Source organism: Mytilus edulis, chromosome 12 (assembly GCF_963676685.1).
Source record: "Mytilus edulis chromosome 12, xbMytEdul2.2, whole genome shotgun sequence".
Classification (NCBI taxonomy): domain Eukaryota; kingdom Metazoa; phylum Mollusca; class Bivalvia; order Mytilida; family Mytilidae; genus Mytilus; species Mytilus edulis.
The window spans coordinates 64,050,393-64,077,264 of NC_092355.1; the positions used below are offsets into that span (position 1 = coordinate 64,050,393).

The 26,872-nt window shown below is 34.7% G+C and overlaps 1 pseudogene; it reads right to left on the minus strand.

Moving 5' to 3' along the window:
• Window positions 1–1,357: 1,357 nt before the first annotated feature.
• The window catches only part of LOC139497763 (toll-like receptor 13), a 32,485-nt pseudogene continuing 6,970 nt past the window's right edge, over window positions 1,358–26,872 (minus strand).

Consider the following 26,872-nt stretch of genomic DNA (forward strand, 5'->3'; position numbering starts at 1 on the left):
TGCCGTCACGAGTTGGTTGATCGTTATGGAATAACTGTTTCACAGATGATATCGGATATGTTCCTTACGTCGTTACTACAATCCCCTTCCCTTTCATGAATGTGACCTAACGAATTAAACTATTTACTGGGTTTGTAATAACTTGAGCAACACGACGGGTGCCACATGTGGAGCAGCATCTGCTTTGCCTTCCGGAGCACCTGAGATCACCCCCTGTTTTTGGTGGGGTTCGTGTTGCTTAGTCTTTAGTTTTCTGTACATGTGTTGTGTCATGTGTTCTATTATTTGTCTGTTTGTCTTTTTCATTTTTGACCATGGCGTTGTCCGTTTATTTTCGATTTATGAGTTTGACTGTCCCTCTGGTATCTTCCACCCCTCTTTTAAATATATAAAATAAAACTATCGTCGCAATGATATGTGAGTGTCTGGAGTGGGGACAAAAAGTGAGGTATTCATTTGTATGATCTGTAATGCGATTGGACATTTGTCTTCATTCAGTGAGAAACATGCTTATTCTGTAAAATTCTTGAGTTCAGATCCTGCATATGAAAATTTCATTATTTTGACATGATAGATCAGTTTGTCTATATTGACGACACATGAATGACGAACACTACCCCGTATCCACCCCACCCACTGTAATCTGTCACTGCACAGTAGAAATGATACCATTTATCAATTTTATTACTATATGATTTAAACTAAACACAGTATCTTAATTTCTTTGTAATAATTTGAATATCTTTGATAATAAACAGTAGATAAGATGACATTAGGCATATTTGATCATATTTGGTATGTGATATGAAGTAATAGTATTGAGAAGCTGAACATTCAATTTTATAACAGAGACAGTACCATTATAGTTAACGAATTAAATTCGACACTTGATATCTAAACTGTCCAACAAAATATAAAATATTGCCTATCAATCATTTGTTTTAGATAATATTGAAATATATTTAACATTTATTGTAAGTAAAAACAAATTAGCTATACCACACCCCCACCCCAAAGAAATTCAAGGAAATGTCATCCGTCCTCGAGCAGTAGTCTTCCAGCCCTTTAATACCAATACATTTTTGTTTTAAATTGTAATAAATTATTGGTCCTTCAAATATGAAATTAAAGACGTAGGAATTATGCTTGCAAAAAAGACGTTTTGATACTGCAATCTCCTTCAATTGTTTACTTATAATATGACTAAAGCGTTTTAATTTCGACTATAACACACCTCATTTTTGTATATATCAAACTAAATTAGCCAACCACAGATGTACTAAATGATATGATTTATAAATAGATGTTTAATCCGCTAAAAAAAAAAAAAAAAAAAAAACTAGCGTTTTACAAATTGCAAAAAAATTAATGAGTTCGTAAGTAATATAAATGAAAAAGTACAGTATTTTAACGAAATTTAGTATCTTATTTGATGAAGATAATTTCAAAGTTGTTTAAAAATTTGTGTCTACAAATGCAAAATTGTAAATGCAAAATCATGGTTAGACATCTGAGTTAATAAGACAACTCATCTGCATTAACACGACACATATAATCCGAATCATTAGTAAAAAAAAACTATTACCTAAATTTAGATTCAAATGCCATTATTTACAAGTCACATTTAACAAACCTTTAAGAATCATATTTACACTCATTAATAAAGTCAATCTTTCATTTGCTGGATCGTGGAATTCATTTTACAGATAAATTCTGAAAATGTTTATAAAAGTGCTGTTTGAAGATGATTTAACGGTTTCCGTAAAGTCTCAATTGCGCCTGCCCAAAACAGATCATCGCCGACACCAGTTTGATACCGTAGACCTAGACCACTATCTAATAGGGCTCGTAATTGATTAGTCATATGCTTAGAGTCGATAGTCTTCAGCATTTTTAAAAAGCAAACGTCTCTTCCATAACGTCTGCGTCTCTCCTGGAGAACATCAACTTCCCATTGACACCATTGACTTTTCGCAAACTCATTAAATAATATTACAACAACTTTCCATGATTTCTCTAAATATTTATTTATGTTTGCAGTAATTGATTCTCCTACTTCAAAATTTCTATGGTGAATACATAACTTGATACCTTAGGTTTGTTCTATTTTTGGAAAAAAAATGTTTGATGAACCCATTTGCGGTCTGCATCACAATAAACGACAAAAGCGTAATATTCGAAATCATCTGCTTCTGGTAATTGGAAATACCCTGCACGTCTTTTGTGTTTAATTCTCTGTAGGTATATACAATTCTTAATATTTGTATGACATTTCATACCTAGAGTTATCACTCTTCCTGTTCAAAATTCCTGTACATGATAATACAATTGCAATAGTATATAATTGATTCCAAGGTGGACACTCCTTTTTAGATTCAGCATATTTTTGAAGCAGTATATTGTCAAGTTCGGTAGGCTGTCGGCACTTGTGAAATAACGGGTACCTTAACAGCTTGACTGCTGTTGCCTGTCACCATTCAGTGAACCATTGTTGATCACAAGTACAGGCATACGGGTTTCGACTAAGATCTAATTATTCTAATGCATTCAGTACTTTCAGTGGAAATGATGTTTGATAGATTATTCTAATTTTGTTGTTTGCCAAGTAAAGCTTTTTAAGCGAAGTCATATTACGAAAAACAGTATTTCCGTCAATCCAACTAATCAATTTATTTGCATCCAATTGCAATGTCTCCAAGGATTCTAAGTATAGAAAGACGTCTTTTGGAAGAAATTTGAGTCTCCCGGACGAAATACTTAACACTTTAAGTTTTATCAAAGATGAAAACATTTGTTGCATCCGTATCTCTGTGTTGGGTAGGTAACTCTTATCAAGATAAAGGAATGTTAGATTTGAAGCGAGTAAAAAAATAGTTTTTGGGTTAAAGTTTTCCAGATCAAAATGAAAGTTTGTCTCTTGTAAATTAAGACTAGACAACGATGAACTGTTGAATGCAAGGTCGTCTATCTTTTTCAAAGGACTACCTATTTTGATAGGCTGAACCGAATACAGAAGTGTATTGTTTACAAATACATTATTATAAATTCGGCTGATAGGATTTCCATTTAGGACTAGCATTTCTAATTTTGGCAAGCATACAAAGGAATTATTCTGAATAGGACCAATACTATTATAACTCAGATCCAGATACAACAGGTATTTAACGGCGCTTATGTGTCCTTGTCCATCGACACACCAGTCAGGGACTGCTGGAAGTATATTGTTATCTAGATGTAGTTTTCTTATAGTACTTGATACTCCGTTTATATTAATGTTTTGTATCAGATTATTGGACAGAGATAATTCAAACAATTTGTTAAGTGGAGAAAGCAAGTAACATTTAATGCCAGTAAATGTATAACCCGTTATTTTCAGCCTTTTTCACCTTATTGCTTGTAAAATTTGAAAACATCAAACGGCAAATGAGACCAACTGTTGTGTTCAAATATTAAACGTTCTAGACTCCGTTTGGTAGAAAAGCTGAGTGCTTTAGTTTAAACATATTTTATTTGCTGAATTAAAGCAAAATGGATTAGACACAAGTAAATCATACTTATGAAGTCTTCTCCATAATACAATATAAAGTTACAATAATAGTATAATATAATGGACATGCATATAAAACAAACAATTTATGCAATATAATACTAGCTTTGATAGGTGAACAAAGAGGATAGAAAGTAAGAAGAGAAAAAGAAAGTTTGAAAAGTCGTGTAATTCTGTGACGATGACTTGTGAATTGATGACAATGATGACGTTCCGTGTCAGTAATAATAACGCTCTATCAAGGTATAAGAAATCTGTTTGACCTTTTTATGAAATTTTTGAACATGTTTGAAAATTTGAATATTTTGTTGAGTGCTATTTTAATAACCTCCACTTTCAATCGTGTTTCGTCTGATATATCACTACTGGACGAAAAAACAACTGTCCATACCAGTAACAGTCGTTGTACGACTGTCTTAGTCTGTAAAAGACAAGTAATGACTGTCAAATCTGTCATATTTCGTTGCAACAGTTCATTTATGTCTGTCCCAACTTTTCTACGGGTTGTGAAAGTAAAATAATGCTACCATCAGTCATTTCAGAACTGTTGCAGTGGTTTACGGTGTTGTCACAGTCAAAATCTATTGATGACAGTCTTTCTAATAGTTGTGGCAGTTGCATAATGTCCGTCCCAACCTTTTAATAGTTGGGACAGTTAAAATTTGTTTGTGTCAACTTTTCAGACGTTGATGCAGTCAAAAAATATTTGTCACAACGTTTTTAGAGTTGGGACAGTCGTTAAATGTTTGTTACAACTTTCTAAAGGTTGGCACAGTCATTAAATGTTTATTACAACTTATAAAAGGTTGACACAGTCGTTAAATGTTTAAAACAAACACTTCATAGGTTGATACAGTCGGTAAATGTTTTAATACAAATATTTTAGCGTAACGGTAGTCCATCAGTGTAAAAAAAAATCACGTCTCACCCGGCTCTCAAGATTTGATTTTGTTGTGAAATAGTCCATTACTTATACTATTATCATCTATCGTGCGATTGTAAACTTGTTTTGCTGTTTATTCATTTATTTTGCGATCGTTGTTTGTCTTTTGTCGTTTTCATTTTATTGCCGTAGCATTGTCCGTTCATTTTTGACAGTCATGTGCGTTTGACTTTAAATAATCCTTTTGAAATCCTTACTTTTTATTTTATAATATCTGTTTTATAACATTTTCGTTCATAACTGGTTTTAAAAACCAGAAGCTTTCGTTTAAAATAGAGTTTTAATAATATTGCAGAAGAATGAGAAGATGATAATAGATTCATTCAAATTCATATTTGATAAATTCTGCGCAATAGAAAAATGTACAAGGGTGTACCTGAAATAAATTTAAAGATTATGACTAAGTTACCAATATTGTACAGCATAATAAAACAGTTTTAATTCGAATTACACAAAGAGGGACATTTCCGATATTTAAAAAAATAATTAGTAAAATCTGTCAAGTTTCATTAAAAACGGAAAACAATTCTTCACCGTAAACGATTTATCCTCTTTAATTTTGTGTCGGCAAAAAAAGGTAAGCGGAAGAAGGGATCCCGTAGACCGCCCTACGTCACGATTCATGAATTATGCATATTCTATTTATAGGCTATTTATAAACGATTCTGAAAATACTTATTCTAAAAATAGAATATTCTCAACATGTACAACTATTAAAAAAAAACCGATTCAAAATCATTAACTTTCATGAAACACGGTGAATTTGCTTTATTTATTTTTTTATCACATGAAAAAAAAGGAAAATGTACCGCATTACAGTAGCATATATCATTGTGCAAATATATTTTAAAATACACATGATACATTCCCGGGATACATTTCATATAGATATGATCAACAGTAGTATTTAGTGCCTTAATTATGTTGTAAAGACCTGCAAATGTCACATGCACGTGGTCCCATAGCTTTGGATATACTATGGAGTTAATAATATTTTTATTATCCGTTTAAAAGAGTATTTTTATGTAGACAAATTGAAAAAAGATGTAGCCTCTGATGATGTAGCTTACACATGTTAAACATGTTACACGTACTATATATAACTAAGGCTTTACAGGAGTGTGAGAGGGTGTTTAAACTGGTCTGCGTTTAAAGAAACGAATCTGTAATCTGACCCCCTGTTGTCTAACCGTTCTACTATAACTGGACGTTCTATAGGAACCATTGTTTCTTGTTTACAATAAAGCTACTGTTAGGGCGTTCTACAGGATCCCCTTGTCGTTCTACAATGTTCTACATGATCCCCTGTTGTCTGAACCTTATATATCTACTACAGATCCCTTATATTGTTTGTTTATCATGTAGACACCAAAGGACGTTCTACAGGATCCCCTGGGCAGTCTATATATTTATATTAGAACTTCTTATATAAATACATGGTATTCTAGTATAGATTATATTCAGAGAGAGATTGAATTACCAAATTTTGACCAATCAATTGGTTCTTTATGTCAGTATGTTAAAAATAAACTATGTAAAAGTTCTTTCATATTTTGGAATAAACTGCAGTATCAAACAATTAACTCCGAAAAAGGGAAAAAATTGTTTTAAAAAAGAAAAATATTTAGAATTACAGGATTTCAAACAAGAATGTGTCCAAAGTACACGGATGCCCCACTCGCACTTTCATTTTCTATGTTCAGTGGACCATGAAATTAGAGTCAAAACTCTAATTTGGAGTTAAAATTAGAAAGATCATATCATAGGGAACATGTGTACTAAGTTTCAAGTTGATTAGACTTCAACTTCTTCAAAAACTACCTTGACCAAAAACTTTAACCTGAAGCGAACGGACGGACGCACAGACGGACGAACGGACGGTACGCACGGACGAACGGAGGCACAGACCAGAAAACATAATGCCCCTCTACTATCGTAGGTGGGACATAAAAAAGACAGTCAATTTGTAAATTAAAAATAAGCGCTCATTTAAAAATTGAGACAAACAGATTTCAAAAAAACATATAGAAAGATCTGAGCGTCTTTGTTCTAATTGCTCATTCGGTAAAGTTGAAGATGAGCTTCATGTTTTATTAGAATGCCCTCTTTATGATATTTACAGGGACGATTTTTTCCAAGACATTTCTAACAATTGTTATAATTTTATGAATTTAAATAAATTTTCTAGATTTTTATGGCTCTTGACCCAAGAAAATGTTACTCTATGGAAAAACTGGGCTGTTATATTGGTGACTGTTTTGAATTAAGGAGATCAGGTATGAACACTGACACTAAGTCAAGTAAACAATTTGAGAATAAATACATATATAATGTAATTTTATTATTCTTTTATTCACAATATATATGTGGTTTTTGGCTTGATTCTGACCAATGCATATATTCCAAATATATATGTATATGCCTCTATAATTGTTGTTTTTATGCCCTTTATGGGCCCTGTAATTTTGGGGAAAATATATATATAGGATCCCATATTGTTTGTTTATAATGTATATACTAAAGGGCGTGTTCTCCAGATCTCCTGTTGTCGGAACATTATATATAAACTATAGAACGTTCTATAGGATAGTATTACCCTATTGTTTGTTTTTGATGTATCTACTAGGGAAAGAAAACGTTCTACCGGATCCCCTGTTGTTTGTTTTTCAAGTGTATACTATAGGGCGTTCTACAGGATCCCATAGGCGGTCTACAGGATCCCCTGTTTTCCCAACATAATATATCTACTATAGGACGTTCTATAAGGTCCCCTGTTTGTTGTTCAGGTTTAAACTATAGGGCGTTCTACAGTATCCCCATGGCGGTCTGCAGGATCCCCTGTTTTCTCAACATTATTTACCTACTATAAGACGTTCTATAGGATCCCCTGTTGTTTGTTTTTCAAGTGTATACTATAGGGCGTTCTACAAGATCCCCTAGGCGGTCTACAGGTTCCCTTGTTTTCTCAACATTATATATAAACTGTAGAACGTTCTATAGGATACCCTATTGTTTGTTTTTGATGTATCTACTAGGGTAAGAGAAAGTTCTACCGGATCCCCTGTTGTTTGTTTTTCAAGTGTATACTATAGGGCGTTCTACAGGATCTCATAGGCGGTCTACAGGATCCCTTGTTTTCTCAACATTATATATCAACTTTATGACATTCTATATGATCCCCTGTTGTTTGTTGTTCAGGTTTATACTATAGGGCATTTTACAGTATCCCCATGGCGGTCTGCAGGATCCCCTGTTGTCTCAACATTATTTATTTACTATAAGACGTTCTATAGGATCCCCTGTTGTTTTTTTTTTTTTCAAGTGTATACTATAGGGCGTTCTACAGGATCCCCTAGGCGGTCTACAGGTTCCCTTGTTTTCTCAACATTATATATAAACTGTAGAACGTTCTATAGGATACCCTATTTTTTGTTTTTGATGTATCTACTAGGGTAAGAGAAAGTTCTACCGGATCCCCTGTTGTTTGTTTTTCAAGTGTATACTATAGGGCGTTCTACAGGATCTCATAGGCGGTCTACAGGATCCCTTGTTTTCTCAACATTATATATCAACTTTATGACATTCTATATGATCTCCTGTTGTTTGTTGTTCAGGTTTATACTATAGGGCGTTTTACAGTATCCCCATGGCGGTCTGCAGGATCCCCTGTTGTCTCAACATTATTTATTTACTATAAGACGTTCTATAGGATCCCCTGTTGGTTTTTTTTTCAAGTGTATACTATAGGGCGTTCTACAGGATCCCCTAGGCGGTCTACAGGTTCCCTTGCTTTCTCAACATTATATATAAACTGTAGAACGTTCTATAGGATACCCTATTTTTTGTTTTTGATGTATCTACTAGGGTAAGAGAAAGTTCTACCGGATCCCCTGTTGTTTGTTTTTCAAGTGTATACTATAGGGCGTTCTACAGGATCTCATAGGCGGTCTACAGGATCCCTTGTTTTCTCAACATTATATATCAACTATATGACATTCTATATGATCCCCTGTTGTTTGTTGTTCAGGTTTATACTATAGGGTGTTCTACAGTATCCCCTGAGCGGTCTGCAGGATCCCCTGTTTTCTCACCATGATTTATCTATATAGAACGTTCTATAGGATACCCTATTGTTTGTTTTTGATGTATCTACTAGGGTAAGAGAAAGTTCTACCGGATCCCCTGTTGTTTGTTTTTCAAGTGTATACTATAGGGCGTTCTACAGGATCTCATAGGCGGTCTACAGGATCCCTTGTTTTCTCAACATTATATATCAACTATATGACATTCTATATGATCCCCTGTTGTTTGTTGTTCAGGTTTATACTATAGGGCGTTTTACAGTATCCCCATGGCGGTCTGCAGGGTCCCCTGTTTTCTCAACATTATTTATCTACTATAAGACGTTCTATACGATCCCCTGTTGTTTGTTTTTCAAGTGTATACTAAAGGGCGTTCTACAGGATCCCCTAGGCGGTCTACAGGGTCTCCTGTTGTTTATGAAAATTATGCATTTAAGATAGGACCTTCTAAAGGTTCCCCTGTTGTTTATTTATCATATATATACTATAAGGCTTTCTATATGATCACTTGGTTGGTCTGCAGAATCCCCTGTTTTCTCAACATAATATATCTACTATATATAAGACGTTCTATTTGATCCCCTGTTGTTTGTTGTTCAGGTTTATACTATAGGGCGTTCTACAGGATCCCCTAGGCGGTCTACAGGATCCCTTCTTTTCTCAACATTATATATCTACTATATGACGTTCTATATGATCCCCTGTTGTTTGTTGTTCAGGTTTATACTATAGGGCGTTCTATAGTATCCACATGGCGGTCTGCAGGATCCCCTGTTTTCTCAACATTATTTATCTACTATAAGACGTTCTATAGGATCCCCTGTTGTTTGTTTTTCAAGTGTATACAATAGGGCGTTCTACAGGATCCCCTAGGCGGTCTACAGGATCCCCTGTTTTCTCAACATTATATATAAACAATAGAACGTTCTATAGGATACCCTATTGTTTGTTTTTGATGTATCTACTAGGGTAAGAGAAAGTTCTACCGGATCCCCTGTTGTTTGTTTTTCAACTGTATACTATAGGGCGTTCTACAGGATCTCATAGGCGGTCTACAGCATCCCTTGTTTTCTCAACATTATATATCAACTATATGACATTCTATATGATCCCCTGTTGTTTGTTGTTCAGGTTTATACTATAGGGCGTTTTACAGTATCCCCATGGCGGTCTGCAGGATCCCCTGTTTTCTCAACATTATTTATCTACTATAAGACGTTCTATACGATCCCCTGTTGTTTGTTTTTCAAGTGTATACTATAGGGCGTTCTACATGATCCCTAGGCGGTCTACAGGATCCCCTGTTTTCTCAACATTATATATAAACTATAGAACGTTCTATAGGGTACCCTATTGTTTGTTTTTTATGTATCTACTAGGGTAAGAGAACGTTCTACCGGATCCCCTGTTGTTTGTTTTTCAAGTGTATACTATAGGGCGTTCTACAGGATCCCATAGGCGGTCTACAGGATCCCTTCTTTTCTCAACATTATATATCTACTATATGACGTTCTATATGATCCCCTGTTGTTTGTTGTTCAGGTTTATACTATATGGCGTTCTATAGTATCCACATGGCGGTCTGCAGGATCCCCTGTTTTCTCAACATTATTTATCTACTATAAGACGTTCTATAGGATCCCCTGTTGTTTGTTTTTCAAGTGTATACAATAGGGCGTTCTACAGGATCCCCTAGGCGGTCTACAGGATCCCCTGTTTTCTCAACATTATATATAAACTATAGAACGTTCTATAGGAAACCCTATTGTTTGTTTTTGATGTATCTACTAGGGTAAGAGAAAGTTCTACCGGATCCCCTGTTGTTTGTTTTTCAACTGTATACTATAGGGCGTTCTACAGGATCTCATAGGCGGTCTACATCATCCCTTGTTTTCTCAACATTATATATCAACTATATGACATTCTATATGATCCCCTGTTGTTTGTTGTTCAGGTTTATACTATAGGGCGTTTTACAGTATCCCCATGGCGGTCTGCAGGATCCCCTGTTTTCTCAACATTATTTATCTACTATAAGACGTTCTATACGATCCCCTGTTGTTTGTTTTTCAAGTGTATACTATAGGGCGTTCTACATGATTCCTAGGCGGTCTACAGGATCCCCTGTTTTCTCAACATTATATATCTACTATATGACGTTCTATATGGCCTCCTGTTGTTTGTTGTTCATGTTTATACTATAGGGCGTTATACAGTATCCCCTGTGCGGTCTGCAGGATCCCCTGTTTTCTCAACATTATTTATCTACTATGAGACGTTTTATAGGATCCCCTGTTGTTTGTTTTTCAAGTGTATACTATAGGGCATTCTACAGGATCCCCTAGGCGGTCTACAGGATCCCCTGTTTTCTCAACATTATTTATATACTATAAGACGTTCTATAGGATCCCCTGTTGTTTATTTTTCAAGTCTATACTATAGGACGTTCTACATGATCCCCTGGACGGTCTACAGGGTCTCCTGTTGCTTATGAAAATTATGCATTTAAGATAGGACCTTCTAATGGTTCCACTGTTGTTTATTTATCATGTATATACTGTAAGGCTTTCTATAGGATCACTTGGTTGGTCTGCAGGATCCCCTGTTTTCTCAACATTATATATCTACTATAAGACGTTCTATTTGATCCCCTGTTGTTTGTTGTTCAGGTTTATTTTATAGGGCGTTCTACAGTATCCCCTGGGCGGTCTGCAGGATCCCCTGTTTTCTCAACATTATCTATCTTCTTTAGGACGTTCTATAAGACCCCCTGTTGATTGTTTTTCATGTTTATACTATAAGATTTTCTATAAGATCCCTTGGTCGGTCTGTCAGACCCTGTTTTTTTCTCAACATTATATATCAACTATAGGACGTTCTATACGGTCTCCTGTTGTTTGTTGTTCATTTTATACTATAGGGCGTTCTACAGTATCCTCTGGGCGGTCTGCAGGATCCCCTGTTTTCTCAACATTATTTATCTACTATAAGACGTTCTATAGGATCCACTGTTGTTTGTTTTTAAAGTGTATACTATAGGGCGTTCTACAGGATCCCCTGTTTTCTCAACATTATATATCTACTATATGACATTCTATAGGGCCCCCTGTTGTTTGTTGTTCATGTTTATACTATAGGGCGTTCTGCAGGATCCCAAGTTTTCTCAACATTATTTATTTACTATAAGACGTTCTATTTGATCCCCTGTTGTTTGTATTTCAAGTGAATACTATAGGGCGTTCTGCAGGATTCCCTGTTATTTCATCATAATATATCTACTATAGGACGTTCTATAGGGTCCGCTGTTGTTTGTTGTTCATGTTTATACCATAGGGCGTTCTACAGTATCCCCTGGGCGGACTACAGGATCCCCTGTTTTCTCAACATTATATATCCACTATAAGACGTTCTATAGGATCCCCTGTTGTTTGTTTTTCAGTTACTGGGCGGTCTACACGATCCCCTGTTGTCTGGACATTATATATATACTAAAGGACGTTCTATAAGACACCCTATTGATTGTTTTGAATGTTTATACTATAGGTCGTTCTACAGGATCCCCAGGGCGGTCTACAGGATCCTCTTTTGTTAAAAATTATGCAAATGAGAAAGGAAGTTCTATAGGTCCCCCTGTAGTTTGTTTTTCATGTATATACTTTAAGGCTTTTATGATCCCTTGGGCGGTCTTCGGGATCTCCTGTTTTCTCAACGTTATATATCTAAAAAAAAAAGGACGTTCTATAGGGTCCCCTGTTGGTGTTGTTCGTGTTTATTTTATAGGGCGTTCTGCAGTATCCTCTTTTGTCTGAACATTATATTTCTACTATAGAACGTTTTATAGGATCCCATATATTGTTTGTTTATTATGTATATACTAAAGGGCGTTCTACCGGATCCCCTGTTGTTTGAACATTATATACTTACTATAGAACGTTCTATATGATCCCCTATTGTTTGTTTATCGTGTATATACTAAGGGGCGTTCTTCTGGATCCCCTGGGCGGTTTACAGGATTCCCTGTTGTCTGAACATTTTATACATACTAAAGGACGCTCTACAGGATCCCCTGTTGTTTGAATATTATATATCTACTATGGGACGTTCTATAGACTAGACTGTTGTTTCTTTCTTATGTATATATTAGAGGGCGTTATATATATGCGCCCATTGGCGGTCGATATGATCCCCTGTGGTTTAATAGTTGTGTATCTGTATAGGGCGTTCTATAGGATCCCCGGGGCGGTCTATAGGCTCTCATTGTTTGGTTATCATGTATTCACTAGATTTATCTACTAGAGAGCGTTCTATGAGATCCCCTGTTGGGTCTATAGGATCACCTGTTGTGTTATAATCGTGTATCTGCTAAGGGCGTTCTATAGGTTCCCCGGGGCGGTCTATAGGATCTTCTTTTGGTTGTTAATCATGAATCTATAACATGTTGTTCTACAGTATCCCCTGGGCGGTCTGCAGGATCCCTTGTTTTCTCAACATTATATATCTACTATAAGACGTTCTATAGGATCTCCTATTGTGTGTTGTTCATTCACTGGGCGGTCTACACGATCCCCTGTTGTCTGAACATTATATATATACTGAAGGACGTTCCATAAGACCCCCTATTGATTGTTTTTCATGTTTATACTATAGGTCGTTCTACAGGATCCCCAGGGCGGTCTACATTGTCCTCTTTTGTTAAAAATTATGCATCTGAGAAGGGAAATTCTATAGGTCCCCCTGTAGTTTGTTTTTCATGTATATACTTTAAGGCTTTTATGATCCCTTGGGCGGTCTTCAGGATCTCCTGTTTTCTCAACGTTATATATCTAAAAAAGGACGTTCTATAGGGTCCCCTCTTGCTGTTGTTCGTGTTTATTTTAAAGGACGTTCTACAGTATCCTCTTTTGTCTGAACTTTATATATCTACTATAGAACGTTTTATAGGATCACATATATTGTTTGTTTATTATGTATATACTAAAGGGCGTTCTACAGGATCCCCTGTTGTTTGAACATTATATACTTACTATAGAACGTTCTATATGATCCCCTATTGTTTGTTTATCGTGTATATACTAAGGGGCGTTCTACAGGATTCCCTGTTGTCTGAACATTATATACATACTAAAGGACGCTCTACAGGATCACCTGTTGTTTGAATATTATATATCTACTATGGGACGTTCTATAGGTTAGACTGTTGTTTTTTTTTTTTATGTATATATTAGAGGGCGTTATATATATGCGCCCATGGGCGGTCGATATGATCCCCTGTGGTTTAATAGTTGTGTATCTGTATAGGGCGTTCTAAAGGATCCCCGGGGCGGTCTATAGGCTCCCATTGTTTAGTTATCATGTATTCACTAGATTTATCTACTAGAGAGCGTTCTATGGGACCCCCTGTTGGGTCTATAGGATCACCTGTTGTGTTATAATCGTGTATCTGCTAAGGGCGTTCTATAGGTTCCCCGGGGCGGTCTATAGGATCTTCTTTTGGTTGTTAATCATGAATCTATAACAGGTTGTTATATAGGATCCCCTGGGCGGTCTATAGGACCCTGTATTGTTTAATAATCGCATATTTGCTATAGGGAATTCTTTGGGATCCCCGGGTCGGTCCATAGGATCCTCTGTTGTTTGTTCATCATGTTTCTTCTAGAGGGTGTTCCATAAAATCCAAGGGTCGGTCTATAGGAGCCCTGTAGTTTTTTCATCATGTATCTATTAGAGGGCGTTATATATATGCTCCCAGAGGCGTTGTTTATGATCCCTTGTGGTTTAATAATTGTGTATCTGCTATAGGGCGTTCAAAAGGATCCCCGGGCGGTCTATAGGACCCCCTGGTGTTTTTTCATAATGTATCTATAACAGGTTGTTCTATACGATCCCCTGGGCTGTCTATAGGATACCCTGTTGGTTGTTCATCATGTATCTATAACAGGTTGTTCTATACGATCCCCTTTTGTTTAATAATCGCGCACATTCTATAGTGCGTTCTATAGGATCCCCGGGTCTGTCTATAGGATCCCTATTGTTTATACCTTGGCGGTCTATATGATCCCCTTTTGTTTAATAATCGCGCACATTCTATAGTGCGTTCTATAGGATCCCTGTGTCTGTCTATAGGATCCCCTATTGTATAATAACCTTGCATCTGCTATAGGGCGTTCTATGTTATCCCTTTCAAAGGTCGAGGGGGCATATTGTTATTGGTTTTTTTTTCTTTTTCTTTTCTTTTTCCCCATAATTTTATTGTCCCGACAAATTCTCGGAAAAGGATAGACACATTCATCTTTATGGAATTATGGCATAATGTAAACCATTATATAAAGTTGTGCTTTTTAATAAGGGGATGGTCCAAGATGGTCTCGACTACTATAAACACTGGTCAACAGTATTTTTTTAATGTTTTTTGTATATAATTCTAGTGTTCCTGAGCATAGAACCATGATATTCAATATACAAAGTAGGTGTCAACAATTTGTATGATCCTCAGAACTACATGTACCTAGCAGTAGGTAGTTGTGTTTTTTTAGTATAAATTTTATTTCAAAATTGCTGACGGTAACCTAGCAATGGCAAGGTCGTCTGACAACTTGACAACAGTATGACATCCGCCTTTGCTCGCAATGGCAATTCTATTTGTTTTCGTATTCTTATGGATTTGTACAGACAGGAGAAAAGAAATTGACCCGTCTTTTAATATCCCTTTCCGATATATTGATGATGTACTGTCTATTAATGATAATAGATTCAATGAGTATATATATGGCAAGCCGTTTTACTATTTATTCTAACTTCAAGATAGCTCATATAATATATCAGATATTTCAAATGATATATAAAATCTCTCTCTCATATATAATATACAAGATATCTGATATAATATATAATATATAAGATATTTTATATAATTTACTCTTTATAAGATATCTTATCAACTTTAAAAGATAGCTTTTATACTTTATAAGATATCTTATTAATTCAATAAGATATATTATACACTTAAGAAGATGTATTATAAACGAAATGAAAAAAAAAGAAACGAACAATAACAATATAATATGCCCCCTTTGAAAGGGATAACAAAGAACGTCCTATAGCAGATGCACGACTATTAAACAAGAGGGGATCCTATAGAGTATCGTATAGAACACCCTGTTATAGATACATGAACAACGAACAGGGGATCCTATAGACCGCCCTGGGGATCCTATAAAACGCCCTATAGCAGATACACGAATATTGCACAACAGGTGATCCTATAGACCCAACAAGGGATCCCACAGAACGCTCCCTAGTAGATACATGATTACTTAACAACGGGATCCTATAGAACACCCTATAGCAGATACACAATTATCAAACCACAGGGAATCCTATAGACCGCCCAGGGGATCCTGTAGAACACCCTCCAATAGATACATTATGAACAAACAACAGGGCTCCTATAGACCGACCTAGAGATTATATGGACCGACCCAGGGATCTTAAAGAACGCCCTATAGTATATGCACGATTATTAAACAATAGCAACCAACAGGGGAACATATAGACGGCCCAGAGGATCTTAAAGAACGTCGTATACTAGAAACATAATGAACAAACAGCAGGTTATTCTAAAGACCGCCCCGGAGATCCTATAGAACGCCCTCCAGCATGCATATACACGACTATTACACAACAGGGGATCCTATAAAACGCCCTCTAGTATATACGTAAAGTAGATACATGTTTAAAAAAAACAGGGGAACCTATAAAAGGTTCTATCCTAGATGCATAAAAATCAAACAGGGGATCCTGAAGAATATATAATGCTCAGACAACAGGAGATCATGTAGATGGGCCTATAGTATAAACATGAAAAACAATCAACAGGGGATCATATAGAACGTCCTATGATAGATATATAATGTTGAGAAAACAGTGCATCGTGCAGACCGCCCAAGGGATCATAAACGCCCTATAATATATACATAATAAACAAAGAACAGGGGAACCTATAGAATTTCCTATCTCAGATGCCTATTGTTTTTAACAAAAGGGGATTCTGTAGACCGCCCTATAGTATAAATATGAAAAACAAAGAACAGGGGAACCTATAGAATTTCCTATCTCAGATGGATATTTTTTTAACAAAAGGGGATTATGTAGACCGCCCATGGAATCCTGTAGAACGCCCGATAGTATAAACATAAAAAAAAAACAATCAACAGGGCATCCTGTAGACCGCCCAGGGGATCCGGTAGAACGCCCTTTAGTATATATATAATAAACAAACAATATAGGGGATCCTATAGAACGTCCTATAGTAGATATATAATGTAAAGACAAAAGGGGATCCTGTAGACCGCCCAGGGGATCCTATTGAACGCCCTTTAGTATATACATTATAAACAAACAAAAGGGGATCATGTACAACGTTCTATAGTAGATATATAATGTTCAGACAAAAGGGGATCCTGTAGACTGCCTAGGGGATCCTATTGAACGCCCTTTAGTATATAAATGATTAACAAACAACATGGGATCCTACAGAACGTCTCATAGTAGATAAATAATGTTGAGAAAACAGGTGATCCTTTAGAACGCCCTATAGTATAAACATGAAAAACAATCAACAGGGGTCTTACAGAACGTCCTATAGTACATATATCATGTTGAAAAACAGAAATTCCTGTAGACCACCCAAAGTTTCCCGCAGACCGCCCAAGGGATCATATAGAAAGCCCTATAGTATAAACACGAAAAGCAATCAACAGGGGGTCTTATAGAACGCCATTTAGTACATATATAATGTAAAGACAACAGGGTATCCTTTAGACCGCCCAATGGATCCTTTAGAACGCCCCTTAGTATATACATGATTAACAAACAATAGGGGATCCTATAGAAAGTCTTATAGTTGATATATTATGTTGAGAAAACAGGGGATCCTGTAGACCGCCCAGGGGATCCTGTAGAACGCCCTATAGTATATAAATGAAAAACAAACAACGGGGGATACTTTAGAACGTCTTATAGTAGATATATATTTTTAAACAAATGGGGATCCTGTAGACCGCCCAGTGGATCCTATAGAAAGCCCTATAATATAAACATAAAAAAAACAATCAACAGGGCATCATGTAGACCGCCCAGGGGATTCAGTAGAACGCCCTTTAGTATATAAATAATATACAAACAATATAGGGATCCTATAGAACGTCCCATAGTAGATATATAATGTAAAGACAACAGGGGATCCTGTAGACCGCCCATGGTATCCTGTAGAACGCCCTTTAGTATAAACATGAAAAACAATCAATAGAACGTCCTATAGTACATATATTATGTTGAAAAACAAAGATTCCTGCAGACCGCCCAAGGGATCATATAGAAAATCCTATAGTATAAACATGAAAAACAATCAACAGGGGGTCTTATATATAGAACACCATTTAGTTCATGTAAAGACAACAGGGGATCATGAAGACCGCCCAGGGGATCCTGTAGTACGCCCTATAGTATATAAATGAAAAACAAACAACGGGGGATACTTTAGAACGTCTTATAGTAGATATATATTTTTAAACAAATGGGGATCCATTTACATGTATATACTTGATTAACAAACAATAGGGGATCCTATAGAACATTTTATAGTAAATATATTATGTTGAGAAAACAGGGGATCCCGTAGACCGACCAGGGGATCCTGTAGAACGCCCTATAGTATATACTTGAAAAACAAACAACAGGTGATCCCGTATAACATCTTGTAGTAGATACATAATGTTGAGAAAGCAGGGGATCACACAAACCGACCAAGGGATCCCGTAAAAAGTCCTCTAGTAGATACTTCAAAAACACACAATAGGGTATCCAATAGAACGTTCTATAGTTTATATATAATGTGCAGACAAAAAGGGATCCTGTAGACTGCCTTGGGGATCCTATTGAACGCCCTTTAGAATATACATGATAAACAAACAACATGGGATCCTATAGAACGTCCTATAGTAGATATATAATGTAAAGACAACAGGGTATCCTGTAGACCGCCCAAGGGATCCTGTAGAACGCCCTTTAGTATATACATGATTAACAAACAATAGGGGATCCTATAGAACGTCTTATAGTAGATATATTATGTTGAGAAAACAGGGGATCCTGTAGACCGCCCAGGGGATCCTGTAGAACCCCCTTATAGTATATAAATGAAAAACAAACAACAGGGGATACTTTAGAACGTCTTATATAGTAGATATATATTTTTAAACAAACGTAGATCAGGTAGACCGCCCAGTGGATCCTGTAGAACGCCCTATAGTATAAACATAAAAAACAATCAACAGGGTATCCTGTAGACCGCCCAGGGGATCCGGTATAACGCCCTTTAGTATATAAATAATAAACAAACAATATAGGGGATCTTATAGAACGTCCTATAGTAGATATATAATGTAAAGACAACAGGGGATCCTGTAGACCGACCAGGGGATCCTGTAGAACGCCCTATAGCATAAACATGAAAAACATTCAACAGGGGGTCTTATAGAACGTCCTTTAGAAAATATAAAATGTTCAGACAACAGGGGATCATGAAGACCGCCCAGGGGATCCTGTAGAACGCCCTTTAGTATATACTTGATTAACAAACAATAGGGATCCTTTAGAACGTCTTATAGTAGATATATTATGTTGAGAAAACAGGGGATCCCGTAGACCGACCAGGGGATCCTGTAGAACGCCCTATAGTATATACTTGAAAAACAATTAACAGGGGGTCCTGTATAACATCTTGTAGTAGATGCATAATGTTGAGAAAGCAGGGGATCACACAAACCGACCAAGGGATCCCGTTAAAAGTCCTCTAGTAGATACTTCAAAAACAAACAATAGAGTATCCTATAGAACGTTGTATAGTTTATATAGAATGTTCAGACAACAGGGGATCATGTAGACCGCCCAGAAGTTCCCGTAGAACGCCCTAATAGAACATGTAGCTTCATTATAAACAAATAACAGGGGAAACGAAGACCAGCACCCCCACCATACCCCCATTACCACCACCCCCTCACACCCCGTAAAGGTAATGTCTCGTGTCTAAGAACGTGTAAGCTACATGTTTTTTTTTCAATTTGCCTACATCAAAGTACTCTATTAAGCAGATAATAAAAATATTATTAACTCCATATTATATTCAAAGCCATGGGATCACGTGCATGGGACATTTGCAAGTCTTTACAACATAATTAAGGCACCACTACTGTGTGTCATATATATGTGAAATATCATATATATCTTAAAAAGGAATATGTATTTTCTTAATGAGGGCACAATGATATATGCTACTGTAATGTGGAACATTTTCCTATTTAAGACACCATTTCACGTTGAACGTGAAATAATTTCTGTCATGAACGTTGCACGAAAAATAAAGACTTTAAGGTGAACCTTTTGTGACTGAGTCACTGTCCTCTTGTATATATGAACTCTCTGTTTTACTTAATATTCCCTATTTAGTGTGTACACATTTATGATATAAATAATTTACAGCTTTTAAAAAAGTATATATAAAGATATTCTGAATTTTTAAAATGCAAATAAAGGAACATCATTGGCCTTACCGCCTTATCATTTCTTATCACGGAAACAAAATTAAATCAATTTCGTTCTTGTCCATGTTGACGATTCCTGTCTAGTTTTTTTTTTTGAAAAATACTGAGCACGCAAAATAAGCATTTGAATCACGAAGCACGTATAAAAATTACATAAGCAGAACATGTTGAACACCTCGCTGTTTTACACGACTGAACGTAAAATAAAAAAGTAAAAACACGTTGAACGTGAAATAAAAAAAAAAACCCAATCACGTACCACGAAAATAACCCTCTACCACTCTCCATGAACGTTAATGATTTTGCATCGTTTTTTTAAGATAGTGTTACATGTTAAGAAAATTCTATTTTTAGCATTAATATTTTCCGAATCGTTTAAAAATAGTCTATAAATAGAATATGCATAATTCATGATTTGTGACGTAGGGCGGTCTACGGGATCCCTTCTTCCGCTTACCGCAAAAAAACAAAATACCTGGAACTCAGGTCGGCAAACTATATTTTAACACAGGTAACTACAGATGTTTGACCACATGTTCAATAATCTGAGCTGGAAAATACAATCGGTGAGTAGAAATTATCAATATTTTAAAGCATGTCTATCGAATAATCATGGATTCATAATTTTGAAGGGAAAATGTGCACATTTGTCGGCTTACACAGTTACAGACCTTGCAATGTGTTCTCGTTGGCGGATCTAAGGGGGGGGGGGTCGAAGGGTTCGAACCTCCCTTGTTTTGGCCGCTCAATGAATTTAAATGGGGACATGTAGTTGGACCCCCCCCCCTGTTTCGTTCTGGGTTGGACCCCCCCTTTTTTAGAATGGCTGGATCCGCCACTGATCCTACGGAATCTATATTGAGATACTCCGATAGGCTATATATAGCTATGAATCAACGTTCTATATTACCACACTCGTGCATAGTTGCATGTTTCAAGGAAAATATAAGCTTTGAGCCACCTTTGAGCTTCACTGTTTTAGTTATGCATCATAATAAATCATTGAAAGTCATAAAGGACACCGTTCCCCTCCCCCTTTTATCATGTGTATGTCATTTATTCCCTTAATTATTTTGCATTCATCACCCTCAAAGGAATACATAAAAGGTTACTCTATATCTTCCCCTTTTTTGTGGGAATAATTTTGGTTGATTATATAGGGAATCACTCAAGCATGACTGGATATGTGCCCCTAAGGGCAGTCAGGGGCCCTGTCCCTTATGAAAAGTTCTGGATCTGCCACTGACCTATACATCATGTAGTGTACATATTATATGTTAATGTATTGCTAATTCGGGTCATAAATTTGCATGAAATACTTGTCACTGGACATTTTATAACCAACAACCAACCGATCTTTACATGTACGTATCCATATAAATGTGTTTCTTATCATGATTATGCTGGATTACTAGTATTTCCCTGGTTTTGCTTTATCAGCTGATAGTTTTTGTTCTATTAAGAATGCATTGAGACGTCACGATTTCCATAAAAAAACATGCATTATGTACAAACACATATGATTTGATCATAAAATGTTAAGAAAATTATCAACTTTAAGATTAAATAGTGACTTATTTAGCAAGTGTCCACTTTCATTTAGATTTTAGATAATTCTCAAATCACATGAATCATGGACAACAAAACATTAATATATTTGATAATTAATAGCAGGCATTGAAAGGTAATAAATATTTTAAAAATGGTTTAAAATAGCATTAATCATCAAAATAAAACAATATTATTAAATTAATGTCTTGAAACAAGGCACAGAGTCATAAACAGTTGCCATTTAAACACAGTTGATTAAACAAATTGTGCTAATTCAATAAGTAATTGTTTTATCATGTACTACATTGTTTAAAAAACACATATTAAAAGAGCAAAGCTAGCATCATAATTTTATTCTTTTTAGATTTAACATATAATTTATATTAAATCACTATAATTTGAACCCAAACTATATATTTTCATGTGAAATTGTTATATAAAATGTGCCCTGTTAGCATTGTTTTTCAAAATTCATTTATGCCATACATGTTATCTAACTTACAAGTAGTAACATTCAATGGTCATTATATTTATTCCGCAATGATTAAGGACCTTCTAATCATAAGTCATATATATTTTTCGACACGCATTCAATTGTGTTTTGGTTACTTTATTGTTGCCTAACTGTTGGGTTGATGCACATGATGCATCATTGATATATCCCACATCTCCTTTGATCATGTGCATTCACATACGACTGCAGATTTTTTGCATTTTTTACATAATCATGATAATTATTTTATGTTAACATTCAATATGTCAGGAAAACATAACAAAAAAATCTATCTGTATGCATATTTTTTTATGTTAACATGGTATAAACTTTTTTAAAGTATTTTATGAAGCTCAAAATATTTTTTTATAGATATAGTATTATTCAGTAAGTTCTCATAAAATTTACTGTGTTAACTGCATTGTATGTTTTGTATCTACTAATTTAGTCTAAAACATTTTTTTTTAATTCAAATTCAAAATAAAATATTTGTATTTACTGAATATGACCATGCAAATGTGACATTAAAATAGGTAATAATCAGGATGTTAACACTGGATATGCAATAGGTAATAATCAGAAATTCTTATATACATGATGTAGCTAATATACAAATTAAGACACAATAGTTTATTGCCATGGGGGATGATATTTAATCTGTCATTGGTATAATGATACCATTTTATAATAATGTTCACAAATTATCATGATTAAAATTGTCCTCTTCAAAATTTTGATAATTTTTTCAAAACAAATTATAATTTAAAAAAAATATGAAACAGCAGGATATACTATTATTTTGGATATTAAAATGCAAATTTTAAAAGTAATCTGAATATTGATTTATTAAAATGAAATTGGGTAAATAACTAAATTAAATAAAAAATGTGAGCTGCAAAGCATTATTTAATGCCAGCTGTTATAACAAATGAATAAGTAAAAAGTATTCAGGGTAACACAAAAGATGTAAAAATTATTAAACTCAAGGATTTAAAACATTAACCTATAACTGGGATGGTGAAGTCTTGGAACAATATTTTTACATCACAAAGGTTTATTCATTATATGCACTGGACAAAGGTAAAGTCAATATCATCTACATTTATATAGTAACAGTGCATTTATTTATTTTATTTTTTCATTCCTTAAACTTTTCTTTGTCATGTTTGTAGTATCAATATATTTCATATTAAAGGATAAACATAATTAAAATGAACAAAAGAAATAACCTGTTGTGTTTTAGAGAGGAATAACTATGTCCATGATGTCTGACTTTAAAGAATTGATGAAATAAAGTATGGTGTGAGCCTCAATGAGATAGTAACCCTTCAATTAAAGTACACAATCACACTTAACAAATCATTAATGCAGGAAAAAAGACAACACTATATAGAATTTAGACCCCCTTAAAAGATTTATTTTTCTTGTTAATATTGACTTGAAAATAGAATTGTATTAGTGCTAAATTTTTTTGGTCAATCAAATGAGAAGTGCTAGTTTTATCTAGGTAAATACAGTTTATATTGTAATTATATATATATATATATAATTAACTTTCTTATTATTGCACAATGTATATACATGTAGTATTATATATTTATTATTAGTTAAACATTTACTGTATTTGAATCTAAATGTCTATTTTATTTTGTAGAATCATACTGAATATGTATTGGTTTGACCATGATTCCCACTTAGAATATGACACCTGCTAGTACATGTGCACTTTGATGCATAGAAAATATAGATGTCACTGAGTCGCTCGTATAGCTGCAAATTGTGAAACAATGGATTAATTCATTATTTAATGCTAGTTATAATCTATTGTTTTTGGAAATTATGAATATGGCGTGCAGCATTATTCCATGATGATAATGTGATATTCTGATTAAATTGGACAAGAAGAAAATTTTGCCTTGTACAAATAGGAAAATTACAAATTGTATTAAAAGGAGGACCACATGCCTGGAGGACTAATTACCTTGGATTATCATGATCAATTGTGAATTTGGAATAACAAAATTTCGTAGTTGCAGTGAATATTAATAGTGCAATCATGCATACATCATTTACATGTACATTATTTCTGAATTCCATGAATACCCAGGATAATTATTCATTTGAAATAGCAATTTGGAATAATGAAAATGCATAGTTTCAGTGAATACTACTAATAATAGTGCATCATATCTGAATTCATGAATACTTTTGATTAGTGGATAATCAGTCATTTTAATATAATAACAAATTATGGATAATGTGAATTTCTAGTTTCAGTAAAATTTACAAAACAGTACATGTATATCACATCTGAAGTTTATGTTGGCATTGGAATTGTTAACTACCGCCAGCATGTCCAGGGTGTGTAAAAATATCTTAACCAACTTTGAGGGTCTTGTGCAGTCCGTGTCAATTTTTTAGAGTCAAATGATTGCTTGCTGTACTTAAATTATTAAAGTCTGAATTAGAATTAAATAAAAATCTTAATTAGCATGATTAGTCATGTTAGTGGCCAAATATTCATGGTATTTGAAACAAATAAACCATGCATGTACATTAAAGTATAATTTTATTATCCCTCCTGCAACAAAAGTTGAAGTACATGCATGCAAGCCAAGAAATATGTATTACAATCTGGCAGTGGCTACAGCGTACCGTTTTGTATTTAAGCTTCACCAGATACATTTTAGAAGCTGAAATGCCTGGATACTTCCTTATGTTATGAAGTTTCTGTTATTGATTTGTCCATTGCACTTTACCTAGTTTTCATGGGGACATGTAACTGTTTACAAAAAAATATTACTGTTTGAACAGTCACAGTGAAATACACTCAAAGTCTTAAATGTATAACATATGTATATTAATTGAGTTACTGGATTAATTGTTATGGTATCTTGAAAGGTGTACATGTCTCAGTGTCTGTCAGGCAGGGTTGGCCTGATCCTGACTTTATTTCATGGATCAGTGATTAAGGTTACTGCAGTTACATTTTTTGTACATGTAATTTGTCAAGTTTGTTTCTCACACATGTTTAAAAATAATACAAGCAGTAGGAAAAATAGGTCAACTATATTTGGTTTATGAAATGAGTGTAAGGTGAATATGTCTAATTGCAAGACTTACATCAGACTTTGACCCCAATGAAAATGTCATGGTTCATTGAACAATGCTTAGTTTTTGTGGTTTGATCTATTTCCAAATATTTCTCAGATGCTACATGTACAGTATAAACTACATGTACATGCATGACATGTATAGGATCATTATTTTTGGCATATTATTGGATATTCATAAGTTAGTTTTCATGGTTTGGATGTTAAGAATGTTAAGTCTATTTCACAGACAGTATAAATCACTATTTTGGGTATCATGGGTATGGAATGTCAGTTTGTAGGGTTTACATCATCTGTCTGGCATGGTTAATTTGACTGCAACTTCATTTTCAAAGGTTAATGAAAATTGAAAGTTTATGTGATACTTGTGATCTGAGTGTCACTGATGAGTCTTATGTAGAAGAAATGCGCGTCTGGCGTATAAAATTATAATCCTGGTAATTTTGATAACTATTGTACATGTAGTAAAACCTTCATACATGTAGTCAAAGCAGAGATGACATTTCAGCATTTGCACAGTCACTCTTGTTTACCATTTGTTTACATCTGACACCAGTGATCATGTCTACATCTTGAGTATACACATGTAGCTGCTTTTTGATAACAAAAGTCTGACAACTATTAACAATTGTTATAATTCATTTGATAATACTAGGTATTTTATTCTTGTATAACATATAAAAAAGAAGATGTGGTATGATTGCCAATGAGACAACTATCCACAAAAGACCAAAATGACACAAACATTAACAATTATAGGTAACCGTACGGCCTTCAACAATGAGCAAAGCCCATACCACATAGTCAGCTATAAAAGGCCCTGATAAGACAATGTAAAACAATTCAAACGAGAAAACTAACGGCCTTATTTCTGAAAAAAATGAACGAAAAACAAATATGTAACACATAAACAAACGACAACCACTGAATTACAGGCTCCTGACTTGGGACAGGCACATACATAAATAATGTGGCGGGGTTAAACATGTTAGCGAGTTCCCGACCCTCCCCCTAACCTGGGACATTGGTATAACATGTATACTGTATGATAATCAGAATAAGGAGATGTGGTATGAATTTCAATAAGACAACCATCAACCGTAAACCAAGACAGGGATCTCCATGGATGAAAATTGAACGATGGAGGAACTTCAAGTGAAGTGATGTAATTGTTAGTAACTGTACATCCTTCAACAATGAGCAAAATCAGTTCCCAATAAGTGTGATAATGAAAAACCTATAATATGCCTAGCTATATTGCATAATGTAACACGATGTAAACAAGTTCAGATGAGAAACCCAAGTTGGATTTTTATACCATGTATACAAAAGCAACATTGATACGTCAGTGATGACAAATATATTGTGGTTAATCAAAGACTTGTACTATAATAGTTGATCCTCTGCCCTTATTCATGTTTTTCTACAAATCAATTCTATCTGCTTTTGAATAAATGCCTTCTAAATATATATTCCAAGATGTTAAGCAACATTTTCCCATTGTTTTCCATAAACACAATAAGCATTACAAAGTCATACATGC